This window comes from Eretmochelys imbricata, chromosome 2 (assembly GCF_965152235.1).
Source record: "Eretmochelys imbricata isolate rEreImb1 chromosome 2, rEreImb1.hap1, whole genome shotgun sequence".
Classification (NCBI taxonomy): Eukaryota; Metazoa; Chordata; order Testudines; family Cheloniidae; genus Eretmochelys; species Eretmochelys imbricata.
Window position 1 is genome coordinate 266746173 of NC_135573.1, and position 27775 is coordinate 266773947.

The 27775-nt window shown below is 44.7% G+C and overlaps 1 protein-coding gene across 1 annotated transcript in view; it reads right to left on the reverse strand.

The window, feature by feature from the left end:
- MAP4 (microtubule associated protein 4) overlaps positions 1 to 25241 on the reverse strand; it is a 286817-nt gene extending 261576 nt beyond the window's left edge. The window contains exon 1 of the mRNA XM_077808533.1: positions 25155 to 25241. The gene's annotated coding sequence lies outside the window, so the exon portion shown is untranslated. The remainder of the gene's footprint in view (positions 1 to 25154) is intronic.
- Between the last annotated feature and the right edge of the window lie 2534 nt (positions 25242 to 27775).

The window sequence follows — 27775 nt, forward strand, 5'->3', positions numbered from 1 at the left end:
TTCACCTTTCAGCACGACCCATTGTAGGCTCCTCTTTAACCAGTTCCTTACCCTTCTTTTGATTCTTGTATTAACCCCCATCTTCTCCAATTTAACTAACAATATCCCATGTGGAACTGTATCAAATGCTTTACTGAAATTCAGGCAGTTCAAATCTACTACATTTCCTTTGTCTAGAAAATTGGTTATCTTCTCAAAGAAAGATCAGATTGTGCAAGACCAATCTATCTTTTGTAAAACCATGTTGTATTTTATCCCAATTACCATTTACCTCTATGTCCCTAACTATTCTCTCTTTCAAAATTTTGTTCTAAAACCTTGCATACAACTGAGGTCCAACTAAAGGGTCTGTAGTTTCCTGGATAACTCTCTCTTACTACCCACCGCTTTCTTAAATATAGATACTATATTTGCAATTCTCCAGTCATGAGGTGTAACCCGTGAGTTTAGAGAGTCATTAAAAATTCTTGCTATTTGGCTTGTGATTTCATTTGATAGTTCCTTTAATATTTTGGATGGAGATTATCTGGGACCCGCGATTTGGTCCCATTAAACTGTTTGTGTTTGACTTCCACCTCAGACTGCCACATCCTTGTTCCCATTAGTCACTCTGCCACTGTTCCCAACCTCCTCATTACTCTTATTAAAATCTGAGGCAAAGTATTTGTTTAGGCGTTGGGCCATACCTAGATTATCTTTAATCTCCACGCCCCTTTCTCAGTGCTTAGCAGTCCTGCTTCTTTTCTCCTTTTCTTTTTTTATATATGGCTAAAGAACCTTTTACTATTGGTTTTAAATTCCTTTGCAAGGTCAAACTCTGCTTGGCTTTTGACAGTTCTCATTTTTTTCTTAAAAATTATATATTTTGAAACTTTTAAATGTTAATTTTCTATTCAGTCCATTCTCAACCATTTAATTCGATTACATCAGTACCTCAGAATGCGATTAGATAGAATGAAGTTGCCATTAAAGTCTAATTCAAGATATTAAAAAACTGGCGCAGTCAGTATATTTGTCTACAAAAATAAGGCAAATTATACACAAATTATATATTAGCAATAGCAAATAGGTCTCAGACTTCAGAAACAAAAAGAGGCAGAGTATAAGATCCATCAAAATTAAACAGCTAGTTTCTCAAATGAAAGAGCCTTTGGGACACAGGGGAGGGAAAGTAGTTAAAAGTTCTCATAAAACTCAAGTCGTATTAAAGCCAAGTACTATTTACATAATAAGTGTCTCCCAGTTCCACATGACAGCATCTTGTCTGTGGGCTACAGTATAAACAGAACTAATCTGATCTAAGTAAACCATGCCATCTGTGAAATGGTGTTACAGAAAGCTAATCAGTGCGCATCCTCTCAGCACAGAGGAGCGCAAGATGGTGAGCAGTGCTTTCATTAAGATAGATGGGAGAGCAAATCAGCTACAGCAAGAACATTTCCCTCAAAAGCTACAAACTTATTCCTCCCACTCCCCAAATGCAGCTTCTTTAATCATAGAAAACTGACAAAGAAAAGGATTAAAGAACCCTGGAAGACAAAGAGATGGACTTAACGGTCTCACAGCAGGAACATTTTGGGGGGCGGAGGGAAGGCGGCTATAAATTCAGTTACGCAACTCCAGACTTTAAAATCTAGATCTTGGAGCAGCACCCTTATTTCACCTACAAATAACTAAGACAATAAAGTCAATTTTTATACTACAGCTGATTACAATTAGGGATAAACTAGAGCCGAATTTATGCTTTAGTTCAGGGTTGTCAAACATCCAGACTGATGTATTTGTGAGACTTGGACTTGCATAGCACATTCAGATTCTACAGGATCTAACCCTTAATTTAAAATGAGATTATATTTTGCCCTCACTGTTGCAAAGATTATACTTGGTTCACATTTTCAAAGTTACCAGTGCAACATTATCTTCCTGAGTCTGCACATAGCCTGAAATGATGACGACTGAGATGTGAATTCCCCCATTCACCTCACTAGGTTGTTAAAGCTAAAGCCTAAATATGATACCAAGACATCAGCATTATTTCACAGCTCACCATTTTAGCAGAAAAATGGAGACAAGGTTGGAAGCACAGGGAAGAAAGGAGGAGAGATATGAACACTATAAAAAGGGGAGAAAAGGGGGAAGAAAGAGAAACTAAGGGCAAAAATAGCAGGTGCACCAGCAGGATAATATTTTCTCTGACTGACACGGAATGTGAAAGTTAGGCAACGTCATTTGTTCAGTACCTTAAAATTAATTGCAAGACAAAATAAAAGCCATATTTCACCCTAAAATTTTGTGCAAACACCACAGTGACATGAGTAGATCAGCTGTAGATTAAGGGTTTGATTATACTGCACTTTCTTCATCAAAACTTTTGTCGCTCAAGGGTGTGGGGAAAAAACCACACCCCTGAACAACAAAAGATTTCACTCCCGTCAACAAAGTTACCGCCCCTCATCGGGGGTGCTTTTATTTTGTCGCCAGGAGAGCTCTCTCCTGGTGACAAAGAGCAGCTACACTGTTTACCTTATAACAGCACGGCCACAGAGGCACAACCACGCCATTGTAAAGTGCTCAGTGTAGACATAACCTAAGGGCAGTATACAGTCCTAAATTTATACTCCAGTGCAATGGACCGTAATTAAGAATGAAATACGGGTCTCTCCACAAAAGGAGTTTGACACTTGTGCTGTAGTTGCTACCAAATGGCTTTCCAGTGCTAGTTGACAGTGGCTACTGGAATAGAACTATGAGAGACGCTTACAGTTTTGCTTTTGGAATGCCAGGTTCTTCAAAATCTCTACTGTGACATGATAGGGGAAGCCTCTACTTTTGTCCAGAGTCCAGGACTTTTCAGACTACTACGAGCACAAGTAGACCTTTTAAAAATAAAGTATGAGAGGAGTGGAGACTTTGTGCTGGCATTATCTATTGAAAAATGCTTTAAAATTAAAATAAACTAGCTGGTCAAATATTCCACCTCCCCAAACAAAAAAAGTGACAGCCAACCATAGAGGTAAGACCCACAGATTTATTAGTTACCAGAACCTTTAGAGCTTCAAACTTGACAGATACATTATCCTGAAGGAGTAATGCAGTCATTTTCTCTTATTTAAAGAAACAGTTTTAGAGAAATAAAAAGTTAATGTTTAAAACAGAGTACCAAATGTGAACAGAACATCATCCTTAATGACTTAACTACTTCTCGTCCATTGCTCAAAGCCACTCCCTTATTTGAATCCCTGCTGTGTAGTCCTCACACCTTTCATGTCAAGTTCAAGTTCAAACAGATGATTTAAACCAGTCTTTGTTTAACTTGTGAAGTGCCCTGCATGGACTCCAATACAATGTTCATGTGAGTCTGTAACCCTGCATTCACCCTTTTTATAAGGCTATGATGGATTTTGTACAAAATATCATTTGAAAACTCATAATTTGCTGATCGTTATTGTCCTGGTAAAATGTGAGGCAACATTGTATATAAAGTTATAAGGTTTTACTGTATGATATGACTGAGACATATTTCAAGTCTGCAAAAGCAGACACAAACCAGTTCCTCTGAGACAAAAGGCAAACCGATGCCTCAACCAGGCGTCACCAAAACCAAATCACCTGGTCAACAAAACTATCACCTGGGTAAACGGCCATTCTTTGGCAGGAAAAAGGGTGCGAGTGAGAAATTTACATTTTGGTGAAGAAACACCTTAAGATTCTCATCCCCACAGATTTCCTGTCTCCTGAACCCTAGCTGGAGATGATCTTCAAAGGAAAAGGAGAACTATAAGAAAAGAGCAACAGATGCCCCAAAATACTCCTCCCTTTCTCTCTGCTCACAGCATCAACAATCTTTGTCTTTCAGGTAAGTAATACTGAACTGGGGTGGGGTCCTGACTGAAAGGAATCCAGCCAGACTGCTGTAAGCACATGGTGAGAGAAACCTTTGCTTTGAATTCATTTAGCTTGTTAAGTTAGATGTTCGTTTGTGTTTTACTTTTCATTTCTTTGTAACCAATTCTGACTTTTATGCCTCATTACTCAAAATCTATCTTTCTGTTGTTAATAAACTTGTTTTATGGTTTTATCTAAATCAGTGTGTTTGGACTGACATGTTTGGGAAACTCCATTTGAGACAATAAGATTTGTATGTATGATTTTCTATCAATGAAATGACGGCCGTCGTATGAGCTTGTATTGTCCATGAGGGTGCTAGGCAGTATAAGATGCACATTCCTGAGGGAAAGCCTGGGACTGGGAGTTTGGGGGTGTCACACTGCAATGTAGCACATAAGTGGCTGACTATAGCACTCAGACACTATAATTGGGAGTGATTTACATGCTGACAGCCATGTGTGAGCAGACTAGGAGTGGTTGCTCTCACAGCGAAGCAGTGTAAGAGGCACCCCAGACTGGGGAATTGAGGGGACACAGCTGTCTGTCCATCAGATTGGGCCCAGGGTAATATCACAGTTAACAAGTATGGTTATACCTGTAATAAGCAATAATTGTTTTCATGTTCAATGCAATTTATAATCAATTGTTAAATGTACCTTCACAGCAAGTGATCCTAGTAAACTTCATAATTCAGAAGAGAGAGCAAATTAGTAGACAGGGAATATAAGAATTGCCAGACCGGACCAGAGCAGCAGTTTATCTTTTACATTATCCAGTCTCCAGCAGTATACAAGATAAGATGCAATGGCAGACTCAAGAATCCCTGTAACAGACAGCCACAGAATAATGTGCCTATTGGGGAAATTCCTATGTAATCTCTTCAATTAGTAATAAATAACCAAATGAATTCAGAGTATGAGAAAATTACCAAACTTGAAAATGCAAATAAAGTTAAGTTATGGTACCCCTCTCCCACCTCAAGGGAGACCATAATCATTTTGCTTTACTATTTGGACATAGTAGCAGCAGGAACCATACAGAAGTACTCACCATAAAAGAGATCACACATGAATAGTTAACTCATAACATTCTACAGTATTTGCAAAATCTATACACATTTTTCCTATTGCCAAATTCAATTTTGTGTCTGATAAGTGATGACATAATGCAAGACTACAATATATTTTAATTGCCACACCAACACAGCTAATGTCTGCTGAAACAACACCTAAACCCAGAAGCTGATCTGCAGGTTACTGGACACATGTATTTGGTTTCTCAGCATCCTGCAGGTTCCACACATATTTTTCACATCAGAAAATTTGTTCAGAACCAATCACCAAACCTAAGAATACGTGCTAAGCACACAAGCATTCTGATCTTCAGATGAGCTGTAGATTCAAACCTGAACAGTGAATTCACAAATCTGAAATTAGGTTGGAGGGAAAGCAAATAAGCCAGAGTTAAATCAAACACTGCTAACGCAGATATACAAGTTTACAAATCCAGCCATTCACCAATGCAAGCTACTAAGAGGGTTACCACAGGACAAACATGTAATCTCCAGTGTGACACTTGATCCTACTGTCCTGTGTACTGTGATGAATCCTCATGGCTAAAAAAAATGCACTTTACCCAAAGGATGAGTAAAACTCCAGCAATTCATCCCTCAAAGCACAAGCAGAATCAAAGTATTACAATCTATCAGGCAGGACATTTCCAAAATGCTGGTATCCTAAGAAAGACTATTGGACAAAATGAATACAGGAATAAAAAGATATAGGTTTAATGCAAAAATTATAGGTTTTGTTTTAATTCTCAGCACAGAGAAGATCATATTCTGAACAAATAATCGTATCAGATGAAATATCTGAAGGTATCCAAAAGTCAGAGTACACTTTCACAAAAAGAAAAGGAGTAATTGTGGCACCTCAGAGACTAACCAATTTATTTGAGTATAAGCTTTCGTGAGCTACAGCTCACTTCATCGGATGCATACTGTGGAAAGTACAGAAGATCTTTTTATACACACAAAGCATGAAAAAATGGGTGTTTACCACTACAAAAGGTTTTCTCTCCCCCCACCCCACTCTCCTGCTGGTAATAGCTTATCTAAAGTGATCACTCTCCTTACACTTTCATTAATTATTCATTTTTCAAGTTTAGAAAGCAGCTTAGGTTACCTGCATCATACTGCAATGTCATACATTGTTTCATCTGGTGAATGAATATATCAGCAACAAACATTGTGCTGTAATGATGCATGGAATTTTATTATAATGCCTTTAAATTAAAAATTCTGCATGTGTTTTTAGCCAATGATACAGAAATCTCTATTTCCTGATCATGTTGAATGGCTGGAAACATCTTAGAGTAATGCTGTGAGTACTATGAAACTGATTTAAGTTTCTCAAGCTGCTTTCTGCCCACCTCAGTAGGAACATGAATGCTCAGCTCAAAAGCACCAATTGCTGCTGTTATCAAATGTTTCCTAAGAAGCATAAAACCCATCCTTTTTGCTTACTGCTTCTTTTTACATCCCAAATTCCCAGAGATTTATCAGAGAAGGTTTTTTAAAGCAATATCAAGGAAAACATTATGAAGAGTAAGTTACAATCAAAGTAATAATTTTAGAGCCATGCATCAATAGTTACCAGATACCATCCTTAAAATTGTACCCACTTTTACAGGACGTGTTCCCATGAAGATCATCAAACAACCTATTTGATCTGCTGCTGGATATATAATTTCAACTTGAAAAAATCCACTTGTGCCCCTGGTGAGTAAGAGAGCCTAAGTCCATTTCTAACCAAATTAAACTTTCCTTTTAAAAATTGAAATTTCTAGATGGTTTGACTGAAGAGATAACTTTCAAAATGTGATCGTCTTCTTGTCCGTCTTCCCAAGTCTGCAGAGACAGAGCTTCAGGGCCTCTGCTGCTACTGGCAGCTTTCCTAAACTACAGCAAAGTGAAGACAAGACTATGGTTGCTTTCACCATTGCTAATCAGAAAGCTCTAGGCAGAAGTGAAACAGACAAGAAACAACTGTTTGCAGTGTTGTTATAGTCATGTTGGTCCCAGGATATTAGAGACACAAGATAGGAGAGGTAATATATTTTACTGGACCAACTTCTGTTGGTAAGAGAAACAAGCTTTCGAGCTACAAAGAGAACCTGAAGAAGAGCTCTGTATAGCTCGAAAGATGGTCTCTTTCACCAACAGAAGTTGGTCCAAAAGGTGTGCCTCATCCACTTTGATTATAATTTATAACAGTTTTACTTTAATTTCCCTAATACCAACAAATACTGAAGCAATTATCTGAGAAGGATCACCCAAAAAAGACTGGGGGGAGGTGGGAAGGGGGACAAGAGAATATTGGAGTTCACCGTCTACAAAGCAGACAGAAGGTTATGGGGTGGGTAGTGTATTCGCGATTCCTACATACACACAAGATGTTCTGGGAAGGGATCAGAGAGGCAGACATAAAAGCCCTGACTGCACTAGGGAACTTTTGCTAAGTTTTACCAGTTCATAGAACAATTTCAGTTCCACCAGTGTTCATCACATTAGGAGACCTAGTATAGACAGACTACTAGCTACAGGAGTTTTAAATACCATAATAAACATACCTGCTAAGAGCAGGGTTCGTTACCAGCATTTTAAATGCCATAAACTGACAGCTGTCCAGCTACTGTAGTGCTCCCAACAGTGCTAACACCAGTGGAGCAGAGATGGTGTTAACAATGGTAACATTTCACAAGATTTTTCTGCTACAAACATGGCTAAAAAAATTCTTCCTTCCAGAAGCCAGGAGTGTGTGTGTGGAGCAGGGATTCAAAGTAGACTCCTAATAGCAAGAGGTTGAAGAAAGATAGCACTATGTAGGGCACAGGTGGGCAAACTATGGCCCACAGGCAGATAGCCACCCACTGGCGCCTCAGGCCCCACATTCCTGGAAGCAGCCAGCACCACATCCCTGTGGCCTGGGGGGCAGGGGGGCGGCGCACAGCAGAGGGCTCGCATGCTACCCTTGCCTACAGGTACAGCCCCCCGCAGCTCCCATTTCCGGGAACGGGAAACCACGGCCAATGGGAGCTTCAGGGGAGGTACCCACAGGGGAGGGCAGCGTGCTGAGCCCTCTCCCTACCCCCACTCCAGGGGCCGCAGGGACGTGGTACCAGCCGCTTCTGGAAGTGGTGCAGGGCCAAGACAGGCAGGGAGCCTGCCTTAGCCCTGCTGCACACTGCTGCCACCCCAGAGCCACTCAAGGTAAGTAGTGCCAGGCCGGAGCTGGCACCCTGAACCCCTCCTGCATCCCAACCCCCTGGCCTGATCCCCCTGCCACACCCTGCACCCCAACCCCCTGCCCTGAGCCCCCTCATGCTCCCCATACCCCTCCTGCACCCCAACTCCCTGCCCTAAGCCCCCTGCCACACCCCAACCTCCTGCTGCACCCCAACCCCCTGCCCTAAGCCCCCAGACTCCTCCCACACTCCTCCCTGTACCCCTGCCCTGAGCCCCCCCACACTCCGCACTCCCTCCTGCACCCCAACCCCCTGCCCTGAGCCCCCTCGTACACCTCACGCCCTAACCCTTTGCCCTGAGCTCCTTCCTGCACACTGCACCCCCGCCCACACCCCAACCCCCTGCCCCAGTCCTACATTCATGGCCCTGCATGCAATTTCCCCACCCAGATGTGGCCCCTGGGCCAAAAAGTTTGCCCACCCCTGATCTAGGGACTTCAGGGACACCATCTCCTGGGGGATTGGTCTTTTCACTGAGGCACTGCCTTTCAATCTCACTGGAATTCTGCCACTTCATCCTTGGTTAGTAACATTAGTCCTTCAGCTAGAACTTCTGGTAATTTTTTCAAGTGTTAATGCTTTGCACTTCTATTATTTATTTATAGCATTTAAATGTGCTATTCTCCTTGAAGAAGATGCACAGAGCCATGTTACCTATACTGAAGGGCTTACAATCTCATAGCAGACATGGCACAACAAGTGAAAAGTACAAATAGATGGGGAAATGGAGGATACATGCACATGATGTCTTCTTCCAGAGGATTTAAAGTATTTCATAAACATCAATTAAGCTACATACAGATGCTCTAACCCCCTCAATTTAAAGGAGGGACAGGCAGGGCAGAAAAGGTGGGGGAGTAGCACTGTATGTAAGGGAGCAGTATGACTGCTCAGAGCTCCGGTACGAAACTGTAGAAAAACCTGAGTGTCTCTGGATTAAGTTTAGAAGTGTGTGCAACAAGAGTGATGTAGTGGTGAGAGTCTGCTATAGACCACCGGACCAGGGGGATGAGGTAGATGAGGCTTTCTTCCGGCAGCTCACGGAAGCTACTAGATCGCATGCCCTGATTCTCATGGGTGACTTTAATTTTCCTGATATCTGCTGGGAGAGCAATACTGCGGTGCATAGACAATCCAGGAAGTTTTTGGAAAGCATAGGGGACAATTTCCTGGCGCAAGTGCTAGAGGAGCCAACTAGGGGGGGCGCTTTTCTTGACCTGCTGCTCACAAACCGGGTAGAATTAGTGGGGGAAGCAAAAGTGGATGGGAATCTGGGAGGCAGTGACCATGAGTTGGTTGAGTTCAGGATCCTGACGCAGGGAAGAAAGGTAAGCAGCAGGATACGGACCCTGGACTTCAGGAAAGCAGACTTCGACTCCCTCAGGGAACGGATGGCCAGGATCCCCTGGGGGACTAACTTCAAGGGGAAAGGAGTCCAGGAGAGCTGGCTGTATTTCAAGGAATCCCTGTTGAGGTTACAGGGACAAACCATCCCAATGAGTCAAAAGAATAGTAAATATGGCAGGCGACCAGCTTGGCTTAATGGTGAAATCCTAGCGGATCTTAAACATAAAAAAGAAGCTTACAAGAAGTGGAAGGTTGGACATATGACCAGGGAAGAGTATAAAAATATTGCTCGGGCACGTAGGAATGAAATCAGGAGGGCCAAATCGCACCTGGAACTGCAGCTAGCGAGAGATGTCAAGAGTAACAAGAAGGGTTTTTTCAGGTATGTTGGCAACAAGAAGAAAGCCAAGGAAAGTGTGGGCCCCTTACTGAATGAGGGAGGCAACCTAGTGACAGAGGATGTGGAAAAAGCTAATGTACTCAATGCTTTTTTTGCCTCTGTTTTCACTAACAAGGTCAGCTCCCAGACTGCTGCGCTGGGCATCACAACATGGGGAATAGATGGCCAGCCCTCTGTGGAGATAGAGGTGGTTAGGGACTATTTAGAAAAGCTGGACATGCACAAGTCCATGGGGCCGGACGAGTTGCATCCGAGAGTGCTGAAGGAATTGGCGGCTGCGATTGCAGAGCCATTGGCCATTATCTTTGAAAACTTGTGGCGAACGGGGGAAGTCCCGGATGACTGGAAAAAGGCTAATGTAGTGCCAATCTTTAAAAAAGGGAAGAAGGAGGATGCTGGGAACTACAGGCCAGTCAGCCTCACCTCAGTCCCTGGAAAAATCATGGAGCAGGTCCTCAAAGAATCAATCCTGATGCACTTGCATGAGAGGAAAGTGATCAGGAACAGCCAGCATGGATTCACCAAGAGAAGGTCATGCCTGACTAATCTAATCGCCTTTTATCATGAGATTACTGGTTCTGTGGATGAAGGGAAAGCAGTGAATGTATTGTTTCTTGACTTTAGCAAAGCTTTTGACACGGTCTCCCACAGTATTCTTGTCAGCAAGTTAAGGAAGTATGGGCTGGATGAATGCACTATAAGGTGGGTAGAAAGCTGGCTAGATTGTCGGGCTCAACGGGTAGTGATCAATGGCTCCATGTCTAGTTGGCAGCCGGTATCAAGTGGAGTGCCCCAAGGGTCGGTCCTGGGGCCGGTTTTGTTCAATATCTTCATAAATGATCTGGAGGATGGTGTGGATTGCACTCTCAGCAAATTTGCAGATGATACTAAACTAGGAGGAGTGGTAGATACGCTGGAGGGGAGGGATAGGATACAGAAGGACCTAGACAAATTGGAGGATTGGGCCAAAAGAAATCTGATGAGGTTCAATAAGGATAAGTGCAGGGTCCTGCACTTAGGATGGAAGAATCCAATGCACCACTACAGACTAGGGACCGAATGGCTAGGCAGCAGTTCTGCGGAAAAGGACCTAGGGGTGACAGTGGACGAGAAGCTGGATATGAGTCAGCAGTGTGCCCTTGTTGCCAAGAAGGCCAATGGCATTTTGGGATGTATAAGTAGGGGCATAGCCAGCAGATCGAGGGACGTGATCGTTCCCCTCTATTCGACATTGGGGAGGCCTCATCTGGAGTACTGTGTCCAGTTTTGAGCCCCACACTACAAGAAGGATGTGGATAAATTGGAGAGAGTCCAGCAAAGGGCAACAAAAATGATTAGGGGTCTAGAACACATGACTTATGAGGAGAGGCTGAGGGAACTGGGATTGTTTAGTCTGCAGAAGAGAAGAATGAGGGGGGATTTGATAGCTGCTTTCAACTACCTGAAAGGGGGTTCCAAAGAGGATGGCTCTAGACTGTTCTCAATGGTAGCAGATGACAGAACGAGGAGTAATGGTCTCAAGTTGCAGTGGGGGAGGTTTAGATTGGATATTAGGAAAAACTTTTTCACTAAGAGGGTGGTGAAACACTGGAATGCGTTACCTAGGGAGGTGGTAGAATCTCCTTCCTTAGAGGTTTTTAAGGTCAGCCTTGACAAAGCCCTGGCTGGGATGATTTAACTGGGAATTGGTCCTGCTTCGAGCAGGGGTTTGGACTAGATGACCTTCAGGGGTCCCTTCCAACCCTGATATTCTATGATTCTAAAGTTCAAAATTCAGCAGAGAAAAAAGCAAAAGCTAAACATGCTCAGAAAGTACATCCCCAGCACTGGAGGATTTCCACCAATAGGAATGGACTGATATCTGGTATTTTAGCACTTCAGGAGTCATAATTCAAGTGTTTGTAAACATGCTTTGAAATTCATCTGATAAAAGATTCCAGTTTAAAGTAAGTGTCAACACCCTAACTTCAGATGAAAGCTACTTTCCAGGATAAGGTAGCGCTAATGCAATTTCACAAAAGAAACAGTGACTCACTCCCAGACAAAAATGTTGGAAATATATGACCTAATCATATTCAGAAATAAATCTGCTTTTCAAAAAAAAAGGCAACTTAGACAATAACATACATCATGTATCTTAATCAATTCATGAAAAGGGGTAGCTTTTGGACTAAGAAAGCTGCAAAATAACAGCTATGAGCTTAAATTTCAGTTCCAATTAGTCCTTGCCAAAACATAATTAGCCTGTCTGGCTGCATGTAGTTCAGTCAGCCTCAGTTTCAGTTGAAAGCTAGGCATCTTCCTGTAGGACTACAGCTACATGTGATCCAGCCCCCTCAGGCCATTTTAGCCCTGCCCGTTGAGTCAGTGCCAGCAGTGATCTGACAGAGGGAAACAGATGCCATTTCACCACGTGCAGTCTGAAGGATGCATGGGGGCATTCAAATTAAAATGTCAGTATTTGCTAGTGATGAAATATTCAAAGTATTGGCACTTGGCTGACTAGCAAGATCAGCCTACTGCATGCTCAAGTGGATTCCTGACAGCTTTGCTAAGGATGCTCTAGCCACACAAAGAAAAGGAGTACTTGTGGCACCTTAGAGACTAACAAATCTATTTGAGCATAAGCTTCCATGAGCTTATGCTCAAATAAATTTGTTAGTCTCTAAGGTGCCACAAGTACTCCTTTTCTTTTATCCACACAAAGCTAGTTTTAAAAACTGACGTTAACACTGGCTGCAAGCAACCTGCCATAGAAGTTGTCTACTGTGATCATTCTATTTTTTTTTTTTTTTTTAAATAATGACTGAAATAAGTGCCTGTCTATATGGAACACCAACCTAATGAACTAGGACTACCAGTTGTATGTGGAGATAACCATGACAAGATATAGGGGATACAGACACTTGATCCTGGTCTTGATCCTGCACAGTACAGGCACTGCATGTTCCACACATGATATAGTCACAAGGTGAAAAGGGATGAACAGTTCAAGAATGGCAGGTAAGCCAGATTCCACACTGCTGCCTGGCCAGCAAGCACTCTTGCACAGCAGCAGAAAGCTTAAAGGGGGTGGGGGAGGAGGGGATATGTACTTAATCTCCTCATTAGCATGATCAGAATTATACTTAAGATCATACTAGGACATTCCCGTTTTCTAAGCAAGCTCTACTCCTTTTGTACCCCGTGTACTTGCAAGTATAAGAATAAGCATACATGAGGCTTGACACATGCCACCCAGTGCAGAGAACTACACCTAGTACTTAACCTTATTTGTGCCCACACAGAACCCTGCATGCACAGCAGTACAAACACAGTGGGCTTGAAAAAAAAAAATCACTTATTTGCCCAGGTCAGAGAAGGTGGCAGATACTAGGACTATTCAATGACACCAGCCATTTCTGCAGAATTTATATTTCCATTTTAAAAAAAAAAAAACCAAAATATTTAGTCCACATGGTTGCAAACAACCTTCCAAATGTTACTCCTAGGGAAACTGAGAGTCAAAAAATTAAAATTTCTGCACACAGTATTTTAAAATTCAGCAAAATTCTGCTCTGGCTGTCAGCCCCACTGCACGCAGGGCTGAAATTTGTGATTTCCACCAAAATGCTTCCTTTTGGTGGAAATCACAAATTCTGCATGAAAAAATAAAATTCTGCATGGAACATTAATTCTGCATTGTGCAGAGGTGCAGAATTTCCCCACCAGTAAAACGTGAGCTAATGAAGCATGTGCCATCTTTCAAACTATGCAGATAGCTTCAATGCCTCTGCTGATGCTCATACTAGTCATTCTTCCAATCAGCAGCTAAGTGGTACTAACAAGGCTAGTCAAGTTTTACTACTACTAGTAAGAACCCTATGGACAGCAATAAAATTGATAAAGAATGTCAGTTTTACTCTGCTGCTCCTTAGGAAAGCTCCGTTAACATCAGTGCCAGATACTAGTAGTCCTTCAATGGGAATGAGACTCAAAGAAGAAACTTAGGGGTTTAGAATAGGCTTAGGACTCAGGGAGAGGGAAAAGGAAAGCCTTCTCCTTTCCAGTCATGTAGCACAATAGGGAATTGAACTTTTCAGTAACCCAACTAGAGGGAGCATGATACAAAAGATGGACCTGACCTTTTGATCAGAATATAGCATGGGGAGAGGAGGTTGTAGAACAAAAGAAGGAGTTACTGAGCTTTACTTGTGGAACCCTCATTCGTCTTTAGTCTAGCTAGTGGATTCACCCAATGGATATCATGTAAAAAGAAAAGGCACCTTAGAGACTAATCAATTTATTTGAGCATAAGCTTTCGTGAGCTACAGCTCACTTCATCGGATGCATACTGTGGAAACTGCAGAAGACATTATATACACAGAGACCATGAAACAATACCTCCTCCAACCCCGCTCTCCTGCTGGTAATAGCTTATCCAAAGTGATCACTCTCCTTACAATGAGTATGATAATCAAGGTGGGCCATTTCCAGCACAAATCCAGGTTTTCTCACACCCCCCCCAAAACACACACACACAAACTCACTCTCCTGCTGGTAATAGCTTATCCAAAGTGACCACTCTCCCTACAATGTGTATGATAATCAAGGTGGGCCATTTCCAGCATAAATCCAAGTTTAACCAGAACATCGGGGGGGGGGGGGTACTCCTCGTTGTTTCTCCATAAGCAGTTTACTGTGCTATTGTTGGCCAAAATACATTATTCACACTGCTGCAGAATTAATATTTGCAGAACATCCAGGAATTGATTTCACTGACCTTTTCTTCCCACTGAGGAATTCTTTTGTACATGGACACCACTATGTATCAGGGCATGGCACAGGCTTCTAAACTGTGGAAGACTGAAGATATTTTGAACAATGGGAACACAGCCTTCAGGCTTTGTCTATTACAATAAACTACCTATAAAAACTACTCAAACTGACTGTCCTCCATTCAACATAGCTATTGGTGAGCACATGCACCCTTTAAAATCCTGTTGTCAATGCCCACAGCCACCAGGTGGCAAGACATTACTCTTCTCTTCCTCTGAGGCCTTCCTATTTCAAATGCAATTTTTGCTGGGTCTTGAGCTAACATCACCACCATGATGCTGTGCTGCCATCTCACCCACACAGTCCAAGTACCCTGCACTTTCATCATCTCTTGCTGAAGGTTAATTAAGTTATACTTCAAACAAGAATGTCAGCTCAAGACCACTAGCACAGGCACCCAGGAGGGAGTAAACCCCAGAACATTAATACACATGATCTTTTGATAAGTAAAACAAATTAAAATATTCCCATCTACACATGCGATTCTCAAGAGTAGGATGTGTGACAATCCCAGTTGTCAAAGGAAAAAAATTAGACTTTGTTCCACTCTAAGCTTGAAGTAGCACAATAAATTTTAATGGTCTTTCCAATAAGACCATAAAAGCCAAACTAATGCACAAACATACCATAAGTAACCACTACTTTCATTTTAATTATACATGATTAAATGTATCCTGACAGATTTACAAAGCCCTGGCTGGGATGATTTAATTGGGGATTGGTCCTGCTTTGAGCAGGGGGTTGGACTAGATGACCTCCTGAGGTCCCTTCCAACCCGGATATTCTATGATTCTATTCACTGTCTGACCATTGGTTTCCCTTAGTCATAAGTCTGGCATATTCCATCAGAATATGGAAACCTGTACAACAACATGTATGTAAATACGGAGGGTTCAGTGCTAGAACTGCATTTACCAGCCAAGGTTACTGGTAAAGGATTTATTGCATGTGAAACGAGCTCAAGAATAGCACAACAGAGTGACAGTCAACAGTCACTTTTTCTTACTAGTACTAATGAGCCTAAATTAAAACTCTGGACTTAAATCTCACAGAAATCCAGATCTGATTTTGTGGCTCAGGTCCATCTACTTCTGGAGATGGAGGTAACCACTAGGATATCACAGGGGTTGGAACCTCAAATATAATTATAACTTTGTTCAATAAAATTAAGGCTGTGTCAGCACTTTTCTTACAAACCCCAGAAAGAATATATAACTCATCTGTTTAAACTGAGAATTTGCCAGCCTGAAACCATTTTAAGAAAGGATACAGATTAAGATTCATATTTTTAAAGAATGCGTCTATATTTGAGTTACTGGCAGTCTCTCAGATTATCAACTGACATTTTTAAAATGTACGCTGTTAACTTTTTGCGGCTGCATTCAGCTTGCTCAATTAAAATAACATTGTTCTTTTAAAAATAAAGGATTTCCACTGAAGTGTGCTTGGTTTTAATTTCATAAAATTTTTCAGCTGATCAGTCTGGCTTTTTTTTTTTTTTTTTTTTTTAATAAAACCTTCATTAACAAAACCAACGCTTAAATTGACCTAATGATGTCCCTAAAACCAGAGGGCAAATGGTTGTTTTCTTCAAAACAATGTTAAAACTGAACTATTTGGCTCTCTTATAAAATGGTTACATATATGGAATGCATTTAACATGCATATAAACCAAAACTAATTGCAAAATTTCATTTGACAGTTTAGAACTATAGGAAAGTAAGCCATGATAGTCCCACCTACTGGCCTCTCTCCTTTACCAATCGTATGTCCACAATGAACATTTGCACCGGCAGAGATGAAATAGCCACAAAGATGCATTTATCGACAACAAAACACACACACTGAAGTCATACAGGTTTCAGAGTAACAGCCATGTTAGTCTGTATTCGCAAAAAGAAAAGGAGTACTTGTGGCACCTTAGAGACTAACCAATTTAAATGAGCATAAGCTTTCGTGAGCTACAGCTCACTTCATCGGATGCAGTGAGCTGTAGCTCACGAAAGCTTATGCTCAAATAAATTGGTTAGTCTCTATGAAGTCATACAGTTTCCTGTTTCCAACAACCAAATAATATAGTCCATTAAAATAGGTCTTCAGGTAGCACACTGGACTTCCATGCAATAAGGGGCACATCCTGAGATGGTGAGCATCTGCAAATCCCAAGGAGGAGTTGTGGTGTTTGGCACTCCTTGGAATCAAACTCTGCACCAGTCTGCATGCTGCAGGTCAATGATCTGAACCAATTACTATTAGCATTAAGACAGGTTTCAGAGTGGTAGCCGTGTTAGTCTGTGTCAGCAAAAACAACGAGGAGTCCTTGTGGCACCTTAGAGACTAACACATTTATTTGGGCATCAGCTTTCGTGGGCTAGAACCCATGCAAATGATGAAGTGGGTTCTAGCCCATGAAAGCTAATGCCCAATAAATTTGTTAGTCTCTAAGGTCCCAGAAGGACTCCTTGTTGTATTAGTGTTAAGGAATTAATCAGGTAAAGTCAGATTTTAAAGCTTCAAAGAGTAGCTTAATCGGCATCATATAAATATGTAAACTTAAAAATTCTTTCTATTTTTCCTTGAAGACCAAAGTGACTGAATCCTTCTCTAATGCTGTTAGAGGGGAGGAAAGCCACACCAATGGGAAGACTGTTGTCAGGGTGAGCATTGACTATCCTGACCTTCATCTGTCTGGGTCATTATAGCTTCCGGTCACTGAAACTTCTTTGAATTTGATATTTCCACTGAAGTCACTTTAGTAGATACATATTAAACAAGAGATTTAAGTGATAATATCAAATTTCCTTCTGCTTTTGAGGTAATAAGTCAGATTCAAAACTATCCTGCCTTTGGGCTCATCATTTATCACAAGGATTATTTCCAAGGAAAACAAAGGCGCAATGTATTATAATAGCAATAATATCAAGTTTAATGAAGCTGATTTAAACTGAAAAACCCATCTGCCCTGATCTGAGTGGACCACAGAGCCAGGGATCCTTCATTGTGTCTCTAGACATGTGGGTAATTGAGACCCTCCAGAATGGTCAGAAAGTTCTCATTTATATTTTCTAAAACGATTCAAGTAATTTTACCACAAAAAAGTGATTGGAACCCTACATTCTGATTGACCAAGTAGCCACTGGTATTATGACTGGCAGCATTACTAAAATTTGAGACTTTGCAACGAGCAATAATAAATTATAATTGAAAGGGATCTGGATTTTGCAAGCAAGAGAAAACTACTCTGCAAAGTAAATCAGAATAAGATGGTAATATACCAAAATGTTACCCCAGCATACAGTAAGTGGAACATTCAAGCCATAATCAACAGGAAAGGAATTTAACAGTTGTAAAATCCTTCAAGCCATCAGCACAGTACTCAGCTGCAGTTTGAAAACAAAAAGGGACACTAAGAATGTGTCTACACAGCAATTAAAAACCCACAGCTGGTCCATGTTGAGCTCAAGCTGTAAAATGGCGGTGGAGACATTCAGGCTGGAGCCCAAGCTCTGGTACTCCATGGGCGGGGGGGGGAGGAAGGTCCTAGAGCCAGGGCTCCAGCCTAAACCCGAACACCTACATCTCGATTTTACAGCCCTCCAGCCTGAATCAGCTGGCACAGACCAGCCATAGGTCTTTAACTGCAGTGTAGACATACCCTAAGGCTGCATCAGACAAGGTTACCTGCTGGTCACTGCAAGAACAAGGTGTGAGGGAGGGAGGGAGAGAGAGGTCACTAATCCCCCCCAAAGTTAAGTCTTAAAGGAAAAACAAGTGGTTTTCAACACTGAATATTTAAACAGTATCTCACTGAAAACACACTGCTTAGATCTTTAGACACCGTGTTCAGTATTAGCCTCCTTTTCACAGGAAGAATATAATTGTCCAGAATGTGCAATACAGGTATCCAGGAGGATTCCACGTTTAAAAATTTCTCTCACGAAGAAAAGTACAACAAAGTGAACTTGCTCTTCCTGGAAAAGATGACCAAGGTGTTCTCCTAATAGGACAGGGGTGTGCAAACTTCGGCCCTCGGGTCAGATCCAACCCCTCAGGGCTTTGAATCTGGCCCGCAGGATTGCCACCCCCATGGCACCACAGGCCCCGCACCGCTCCCGGAAGTGGCCAGCACCATGTCCCTGTGGCCCAGGGGGTGAGGCAGAGGACTCCGCATGTTGTCCCCACCTGTGGGTTCCACACCCGAAGCTCCCATTGGCCGCGGTTCCCCATTCCCTGCCAATGGGAACTGCGGGGGGCAGTGCCTGCAGGCAAGGGCAGCACACAGAGCCCTCTGCTTCCTCCCCTAACCCCGGGACATGGTGCTGGCCATTTCCAGGAGTGGCGCTGCTGCCACCCCAGAGCCGCTCCAGGTAAGTGGCGCCAGGCCAGAGCCGGCACCGTGAACCTCTCCTGCACCCCAACCCCCTGCCCTGAGCCCCCTGCCACACTCCATACCCCCTCCTGCACCCCAACCCAGGCTGGCTAACCTAGTGAGAAGGGCTTCCACCAGGGGAAGGAGACCAAAGCCCTGAGGTAAGTGGGCAAGCGGGATACCGGGAGGAAGCACAGGCAGGAACGTCTGTGAGGGGAGGGCTCCTACCTCATACTGAGAATGAGGGCGATCAGCAGGTTATCTCAAGTGCCTATATACAAATGCACAAAGCCTTGGAAACAAGCAGGGAGAACTGGAGGTCCTGGTGATGTCAAGGAATTATGACGTGATTGGAATAACAGAGACTTGGCGGGATAACTCACATGACTGGAGTACTGTCATGGATGGTTATAAACTGTTCAGGAAGGACAGGCAGGGCAGAAAAGGTGGGGGAGCAGCACTGAATGTAAGGGAGCAGCATGACTGCTCAGAGCTCCGGTATGAAACTGCAGAAAAACCTGAGTGTCTCTGGATTAAGTTTAGAAGTGTGAGCAACAAGAGTGATGTAGTGGTGGGAGTCTGCTATAGATCACCGGACCAGGGGGATGAGGTGGATGAGGCTTTCTTCTGACAACTCGCAAAAGCTACTAGATCGCAGGCCTTGGTTCTCATGGGCAACTTCAATCACCCTGATACCTGCTGGGAGAGCACTACAGCGGTGCACAGACAATCCAGGAAGTTTTTGGAAAATGTAGGGGACAATTTCCTGGTGCAAGTGCTGGAGAAGCCAACTAGGGGGAGAGCTTTTCTTGACCTGCTGCTTACAAACTGTGAAGAATTAGTAAGGGAAGCAAAAGTGGATGGGAATCTGGGAGGCAGTGACCATGAGTTGGTCGAGTTCAGGATCCTGACACAGGGAAGAAAGGTAAGCAGCAGAATACGGACCCTGGACTTCAGGAAAGCAGACTTCGACTCCCTCAGGGAACTGATGGGTAGGATCCCCTGGGGGAATAACATGAATGGGAAAGGAGTCCAGGAGAGCTGGCTGTATTTCAAGGAATCCCTATTGAAGTTACAGGGACAAACCATCCCGATATGTCGAAAGAATAGTAAATATGGCAGGCGACCAGCTTGGCTTAATGGTGAAATCCTTGCGGATCTTAAACATAAAAAAGAAGCTTACAAGAAGTGGAAGATTGGACAAATGACCAGGGAAGAGTATAAAAATATTGCTCGGGCATGTAGGAATGAAATCAGGAGGGCCAAATCACACCTGGAGCTGCAGCTAGCAAGAGATGTTAAGAGTAACAAGAAGGGTTTCTTCAGGTATGTTGGCAACAAGAAGAAAGCCAAGGAAAGTGTGGGCCCCTTACTGAATGAGGGAGGCAACCTAGTGACAGAGGATGTGGAAAAAGCTAATGTACTCAATGCTTTTTTTGCCTCTGTCTTCACGAACAAGGTCAGCTCCCAGACTGCTACGCTGGGCAACACAGCATGGGGAGTAAGTGGCCAGCCCTCTGTGGAGAAAGAGGTAGTTAGGGACTATTTAGAAAAGCTGGACGTGCACAAGTCCATGGGGCCGCATGCGTTGCATCCGAGAGTGCTAAAGGAACTGGCGGCTGTGATTGCAGAGCCATTGGCCATATCTTTGAAAACTCATGGCGAACGGGGGAAGTCCCAGATGACTGGAAAAAGACTAATGTAGTGCCAATCTTTAAAAAAGGGAAGAAGGAGGATCCTGGGAACTACAGGCCAGTCAGCCTCACCTCAGTCCCCGGAAAAATCATGGAGCAGGTCCTCAAAGAATCAATCCTGAAGCACTTACATGAGAGGAAAGTGATCAGGAACAGTCAGCATGGATTCACCAAGAGAAGGTCATGCCTGACTAATCTAATCGCCTTCTATGATGAGATTACTGGTTCTGTGGATGAAGGAAAAGCAGTGGATGTATTGTTTCTTGACACGGTCTCCCACAGTATTCTTGTCAGCAAGTTAAAGAAGTATGGGCTGGATGAATGCACTATAAGGTGGGTAGAAAGTTGGCTAGATTGTCGGGCTCAACGGGTAGTGATCAATGGCTCCATGTCTAGTTGGCAGCCGGTATCAAGTGGAGTGCACCAGGGGTCGGTCCTGGGGCCGGTTTTGTTCAATATCTTCATAAATGATCTGGAGGATGGTGTGGATTGCACTCTCAGCAAATTTGCAGATGATACTAAACTAGGAGGAGTGGTAGATATGCTGGAGGGCAGGGATAGGATACAGAGGGACCTAGACAAATTGGAGGATTGGGCCAAAAGAAATCTGATGAGGTTCAATAAGGATAAGTGCAGGGTCCTGCACTTAGGATGGAAGAATCCAATGCACCACTACAGATTAGGGACCGAATGGCTAGGCAGCAGTTCTGCGGAAAAGGACCTAGGGGTGACAGTGGACAAGAAGCTGGATATGAGTCAGCAGTGTGCCCTTATTGCCAAGAAGGCCAATGGCATATTGGGATGTATAAGTAGGGGCATAGCCAGCAGATCGAGGGACGTGATCGTTCCCCTCTATTCGACATTGGGGAGGCCTCATCTGGAGTACTGTGTCCAGTTTTGGGCCCCACACTACAAGAAGGATGTGGATAAATTGGAGAGAGTCCAGCGAAGGGCAACAAAAATTATTAGGGGTCTGGAACACATGACTTATGAGGAGAGGCTGAGGGAACTGGGATTGTTTAGTCTGCAGAAGAGAAGAATGAGGGGGGATTTGATAGCTGCTTTCAACTACCTGAGAGGTGGTTCCAAAGAGGATGGTCTAGACTATTCTCAGTCGTAGAAGATGACAGGACAAGGAGTAATGGTCTCAAGTTGCAGTGGGGGAGGTTTAGGGTTGGATATTAGGAAAAACTTTTTCACTCGTTGGGTGGTGAAACACTGGAATGCGTTACCTAGGGAGATGGTAGAATCTACTTCCTTAGAAGTTTTTAAGGTCAGGCTTGACAAAGCCCTGGCTGGGATGATTTAATTGGGGATTGGTCCTGCTTTGAGCAGGGGGTTGGACTAGATGACCTCCTGAGGTCCCTTCCAACCCTGATATTCTATGAGTCTAACCCACTGCCACACCTCTACTGCACCCCAACCCTGATGGGCTGCAATAATTGGAGTTTATTATTATTTATTACTGAGTGCCCTCCCACACCCAACCCCCTGCCCTGAGTCCCATCGCACCCCACTCCCCTCCTGCACTGTAACCCCACCTTGGGCCCCGTTGCACCCCTCCTTCACCGCAACCCCCTGCCCTGAGCTCCCTCCCTCATGCCACACTGCCTCCTGCACCCCAACCCTCTGCCCCGAGCCCTTTCCTGCACACCGCACCTCCTTCCACACCCCGCACTCCCTTCCACACCCCACACTCCCTGCCCCAGCCCTACATTCATGGCCCTGCATGCAGTTTCCACACCCAAATGTGGCCCTTGGGCCAAAAAGTTTACCCACCCTGTAATAGGAGCTTAGACACCCATAAACAGAAATGGGGGGGGAACCACTTCACCCCTTCCATAGACTCAGCTGGGAACGTCTCCCTTCCTGCACCCGGAGGATCATGGAAGAAATAATCAACCCTCTCAGGCACCCCAATTCTCCAACCAACTTCCGCTGGGCACCCCACCAAAGATAAAGTGAAATGAAGACTATTACAATGGTGATAGGGTTTAAAAGCTAAAGAAGGTTTATCAGGAAAGTTGGGCTAAAATATTAATTCAGCTTTAATAGGCTTAATCAGGGCATGAATTTGACAGAAAGAGACTGAACATTACAACAACAAAGCATACTGTCAGGATCAAGATACACCTAACAAGGAATACGTTTATTCAGAGTGGACTTTTCATATCCAACACCTCCATGGCACTTGTTTCTAAACTTACCAGTGACAGTACTATATAGTGTCATAGCAAACACTCATTTAATACTGAAAATATGACAACTGTTCCTTCTAAATCAATGTGCTCAGCTTGAAACTAGGCCTAATTTATATAAATAGCTTGGCGCTTGAATCTCTATGCTGATGACTGGGCAGTGTTACCGTATAGGCCTAGCGTCTGCTGTATCCACTCAGCTTACCACACCCATCTCATCAAGCTGCAAGCAAGCAGCAGCTCTGCAAATGCTTATCCTTGCTGTGTTACTGAATTACAGCACAAATATCCCCTGATGCAATGCCACAACCATCCTTGTAAAGTAGGGAAGGAGACCAGCCAGCCAGAATTGTAGCAAGGAAGCAGAGGGGAACCACATTACAAAAAGCTTCAAGAGGACCAGATAAGAAGCCCTGACATGCAATACTGGCTAACAAATTTGTTAGTCTCTAAGGTGCAACAAGTACTCCTTTTCTTTTTGCGAATACAGAATAACATGGCTGCTACTCTGAAACATGCAATACTGTATTTGACCAAACACATATGTGTTTCTGTGAGTTTGAGCGGGGGGGCGGGGGGGAAGAGGGAGGAAGAGGAGTTCACGAAAATGCTGTTTCAAATAAAACTGCAGGAACAGCAAAGCTATCACTAGGAACATAGCCTCTTCCCTCCAATGCAACAAAACCTTTGCCAGAAGCTCCCACTTCCTCTGGGATGACCCAGACACAAATCCCCCACCTCTCTTGCTCAAGACAGATGCTGCAGGATGCTCCTCCTCCCACCCCCGCTTTGAATTTCCTGTCACTTTTATACGTGCCAATTATTGCAGCCCATCACACCCTTACTACAAAATATTGTTAATTACCACAAATTAAATTAACCCCCATAATGTTCCAGTTTGTTGCACTGAACAGGATTCTGCCACCTCACCAGCTTGTGATTTATAATTCAACTCCCATTCCCATAAAAGGCATAAAATGCCCCATATCCCTTAATTTGAAGAAAAATGAATTATTGGGGGTTGGGAGGGAGGGAGATTAAGGGGAAGTTTGGGTGTTCTGGTTGAGGGAGGGAAGGGATGAGATTCAGAGCTCTGAAGTGAGATTTTGGGAAGTTCTGGCTGGGGAAATTTTGAGTGTACTTATTCAAGTGTGCCCTTCCCCCAGTAGAAAACCCACTAATCCTATAGCAAGCAAAGGTTTGTGGTCCCAACTCTGTCCCTCTCTCTACCAGACCATCCCAGGGCTGACCGGAGGCCAGAGCCCCATATCACTAGGGGTCAGCTCATGCTGGGAAGTGGGGCAAAGGGTCTGATTAGGTCAGTGTAGCCCCCCAAGAAACCCCTAACAGACATTGATACGACAGCCACTGCCAGCAAAGAGAAAGCTGCCTAAGGGATGGAGCTAGGAAATGACTCAGGCTCCCGAGCAGGGAAAGAAAGAGGGGTGTCATACCCCATCCCGAGACGGTGGGGGGTAACCACTTCACCCCTTCCATAGACTCAGCTGGGAACGTCTCCCTTCCTACACCCCAGAGGATCATGGAAGAAATAATCAACCCTCACAGCCACGCCAATTCTGCAACCAACTCCCGCTGGGCACCCCACCTCAGGGTCCCTCTGCCAGAGTCACAGCTGCCCCCCCACACACAGAGCCCTGCCCCGCCCCGCCCCACCCACACCGCTGCCCCCCGGCAGGAACCCCCCCCCCGCCCTCACCGCTGCCCCCCTCACTCCCAGGGCCCCACCCGCACCGCTGCCCTCCCCCAGGAACCCGCCCCACCCTCACCGCTGCCCCCCTCACTCCCAGGGCCCCACCCGCACCGCTGCCCTCCCCCAGGAACCCGCCCCGCCCCCACCGCTGCCCCCCTCGCTCCCAAGACCCCACCCCCAGGGCCCTGCCCCAAGAGCTCCCCCCCTCCCGGCGCCCCAGCAGCTCCTCTAGGGCCCTGCTCTCCCCTCCCCCTCGCACCCCCACCGGACCCCCACAAGAGCCCTTCCCCTCCCCGGCGAGCCGCCGGCCCCCTCCTCCCCGCCGGGCCCACGCCTCCGTTCCGCCCCTGGGGTCCCCCCCACACACACCCTGCCCCGGGGACCCTCCCCGCTCGCGCCGTCGGAGCCCCACGGAGGCTCTTACCGACAGGGATGGCGGTTGCGAGCTGCTGGAGCCGCCTGATGAGTGTCACTCTCCCTGCGGGCCCGGCCGGGAGGGGGAGGGAGCGAGTAGTACTAAAGCACCCGCAAGTAGGCTGCCGCCGACCTCACGCTGAGTAACCTAGCCCGCTGACACAAAGGGCGGGCCTCTGCGCTCAGCCAATCCCTGCGCAGCGAGCTCGCGCTCAGCCAATCCTGGCGAGCGCGGGAGGCGGAGGGTGGGGCCGGCCGCGGGAGGAGCTGAGGCGGCGCTGGGACAACAGGGCAGCAAGCTGGGCTGAAGTGTAGCATGTGGGCGGTGGGGAGCGGACCCTGTCAGGAAGGCCATAGAGCTAGGCCCTGGAGAGAGGTTTCAAGGGGGAGGAGTCTCAGGGGTCTAAGGGGCTAAGGGGAGAGGTCTGGGGAGAATGGGGTGATCTGGCTGGAGAGGCTGGGCTGCGATTAGGGTGACCAGATGTCCCGATTTTAGGGTCTTTTTCTTACAAAGGCTCCTATTACCCCCCACCCCCGTCCTGATTTTTCACATTTGCTGTCTGGTCACCCTAGCTGCAATACAGAAGTGAGGCTGGTATAGCTAGGGCAGGGAGGGGGTGGTTTTTTTACTGATAAGAGTTACACGGGTATAAGCCCGAGCGTGGATGCAGTTGTACTGGTGTAAAGGTGCCTTATAGCGGTATAGCTTATTCCCCTTTCCAAACAAACTATACCAGTATAGGCTCTTTTATGCCGGTACAACAGCATCCACACAAGGTGCATCATCATGCTAGGCTAGTTAAAATGATAAAACCTTCTGGTATAGACAAGCTCTTAGGGTCCCATGGCATGAGGAGCAAAACCAGGAGCCATGGGGATATACGGGCAGGGTAGGGCTACCCCTTGCCTAGGTTTTCCCAGCATTGTCTCTTCTTGAGGTAGCTGTGCCAGGAAATCTGTAAGGGTGCTCAGTACACACTCCAGTTGTCCAGTTTTATAGGCTCAGGCTCATCCTTAATCTCCTGGGGTTTTTTGTACATCAGAGGTGGCAACATGAGGGCAGGGAGAGATCTGGGGGGCTTAGATATATGGGGGTGGAAGGGGAGAGAAGAAGTGGGCTAGGGTGCTTGGTGACATTGTGGGCAGGGGTTTCATCAGTAGAAAGTGGGAATGGGTAATCTCTCAGGAAGTATAAATGACTGACAAAAGGTCTGTAAGGGAAGAGGATTGTGGTGGGCGGGCCTCATCATCAGGCTGGTACTAAAGGACAGGGAAGAGGACATGTCTCACTAAAATGGCTGGCCCCAATTTTGAGGAGGGGAGGAGGTCATCTGTTACCATCAGGATGGCTTAATGACAGCCTGTCATCATGAGTCATTGCCTGGCCTTTCAGTGCTAGAACCATGAGCCTCCATCCACTTGAGCTAAGTAAGACAAGAACAAGAGGGCAGTCAATTAAATTAAAAGATGGCAAATCCAAAACTGAGAAAAGGAAATACTTTTTTCACCCTACATATAGTTAGACTGTGGAACTCATTGCCACAGAAAGTTGTTGAGGCCAAAAACATAGCAAGATTCAAAAAGGGATTGGACCTATATATGGATACAGAGAATAGCCAGAGTTACCATTGTGACGTTGCACTCCATATGATTTTATGAAAATATGCTAATGAGTGTGAATATAATTTAACGAATATGCTTCATGTAAAAATCTCTTGTAAGGTATCATTCCAAATCTTATATCTACTGAGTGTGGTCATCCTATTTGTATAAATGTATCATTATTGTATGTGAAACTAGAAATATGAAATATAACTCTGAGGTCCTATTGTAATTATGCAAAGTGTGGGCCATTAATGGTGGTTTGGAATCTTGATGGCTCCCATCAACTAGGACAACTGGTTGTAAATGGCTCTGTTTACCTGCAAGCCGTCCTGTGAGTCAGGTCAGGAAGAATGAAGACTTAGGGTCTCACAGGACATGTGATCATGTCAACTGGTACTGGAATCCATCTTAAACTTGATGCTTTTCCATTTAGAAGGAGGGGTGGGGACCCAGAGAGCCAAAACAGTCCTGCCTTGTGCCAAAGCTATAGAAGGGGGTGGAACAGAACAAAGGAGGTTCCAATCATGAGAAATTGCCTAATTATCACCTGAGCTGGAACTAACAAAAACTGTACTGGGGAAAGGATTGGGCCCAGACTAAGAAGGAGTCTAGTCTGTGAAAGAAGCTTATTGGAACATCTCTCAGGATGAGATTTACCTGTATTCAGTTTCTTAGACTTGTGTGTTTTTGCTTGGTAACTTACTTTGTTCCGTCTGTTATTACTTGGAACCACTTAAATCCTACTTTTTATATTTAATAAAATCACTTCTGCTTATTAATTAACCCAGAGTAAGTAATTAATACCTGGGGGAGAAAGCAGCTGTGCATATCTCTCTATCAATCAGTGTTATAGAGGGCAGACAATTTATGAGTTTACTCTGTATAAGCTTTATACAGAGTAAAATGGATTCATTGGGGGTTTGGATCCCATTGGGAGCTGGGTGTCTGGGTGCAAGAGACAGGAGCACTTGCTAAGCCATTTTCAGTTAAGTCTGCAGCTTTGGGGGTGTGGGTCAGACTATGTTG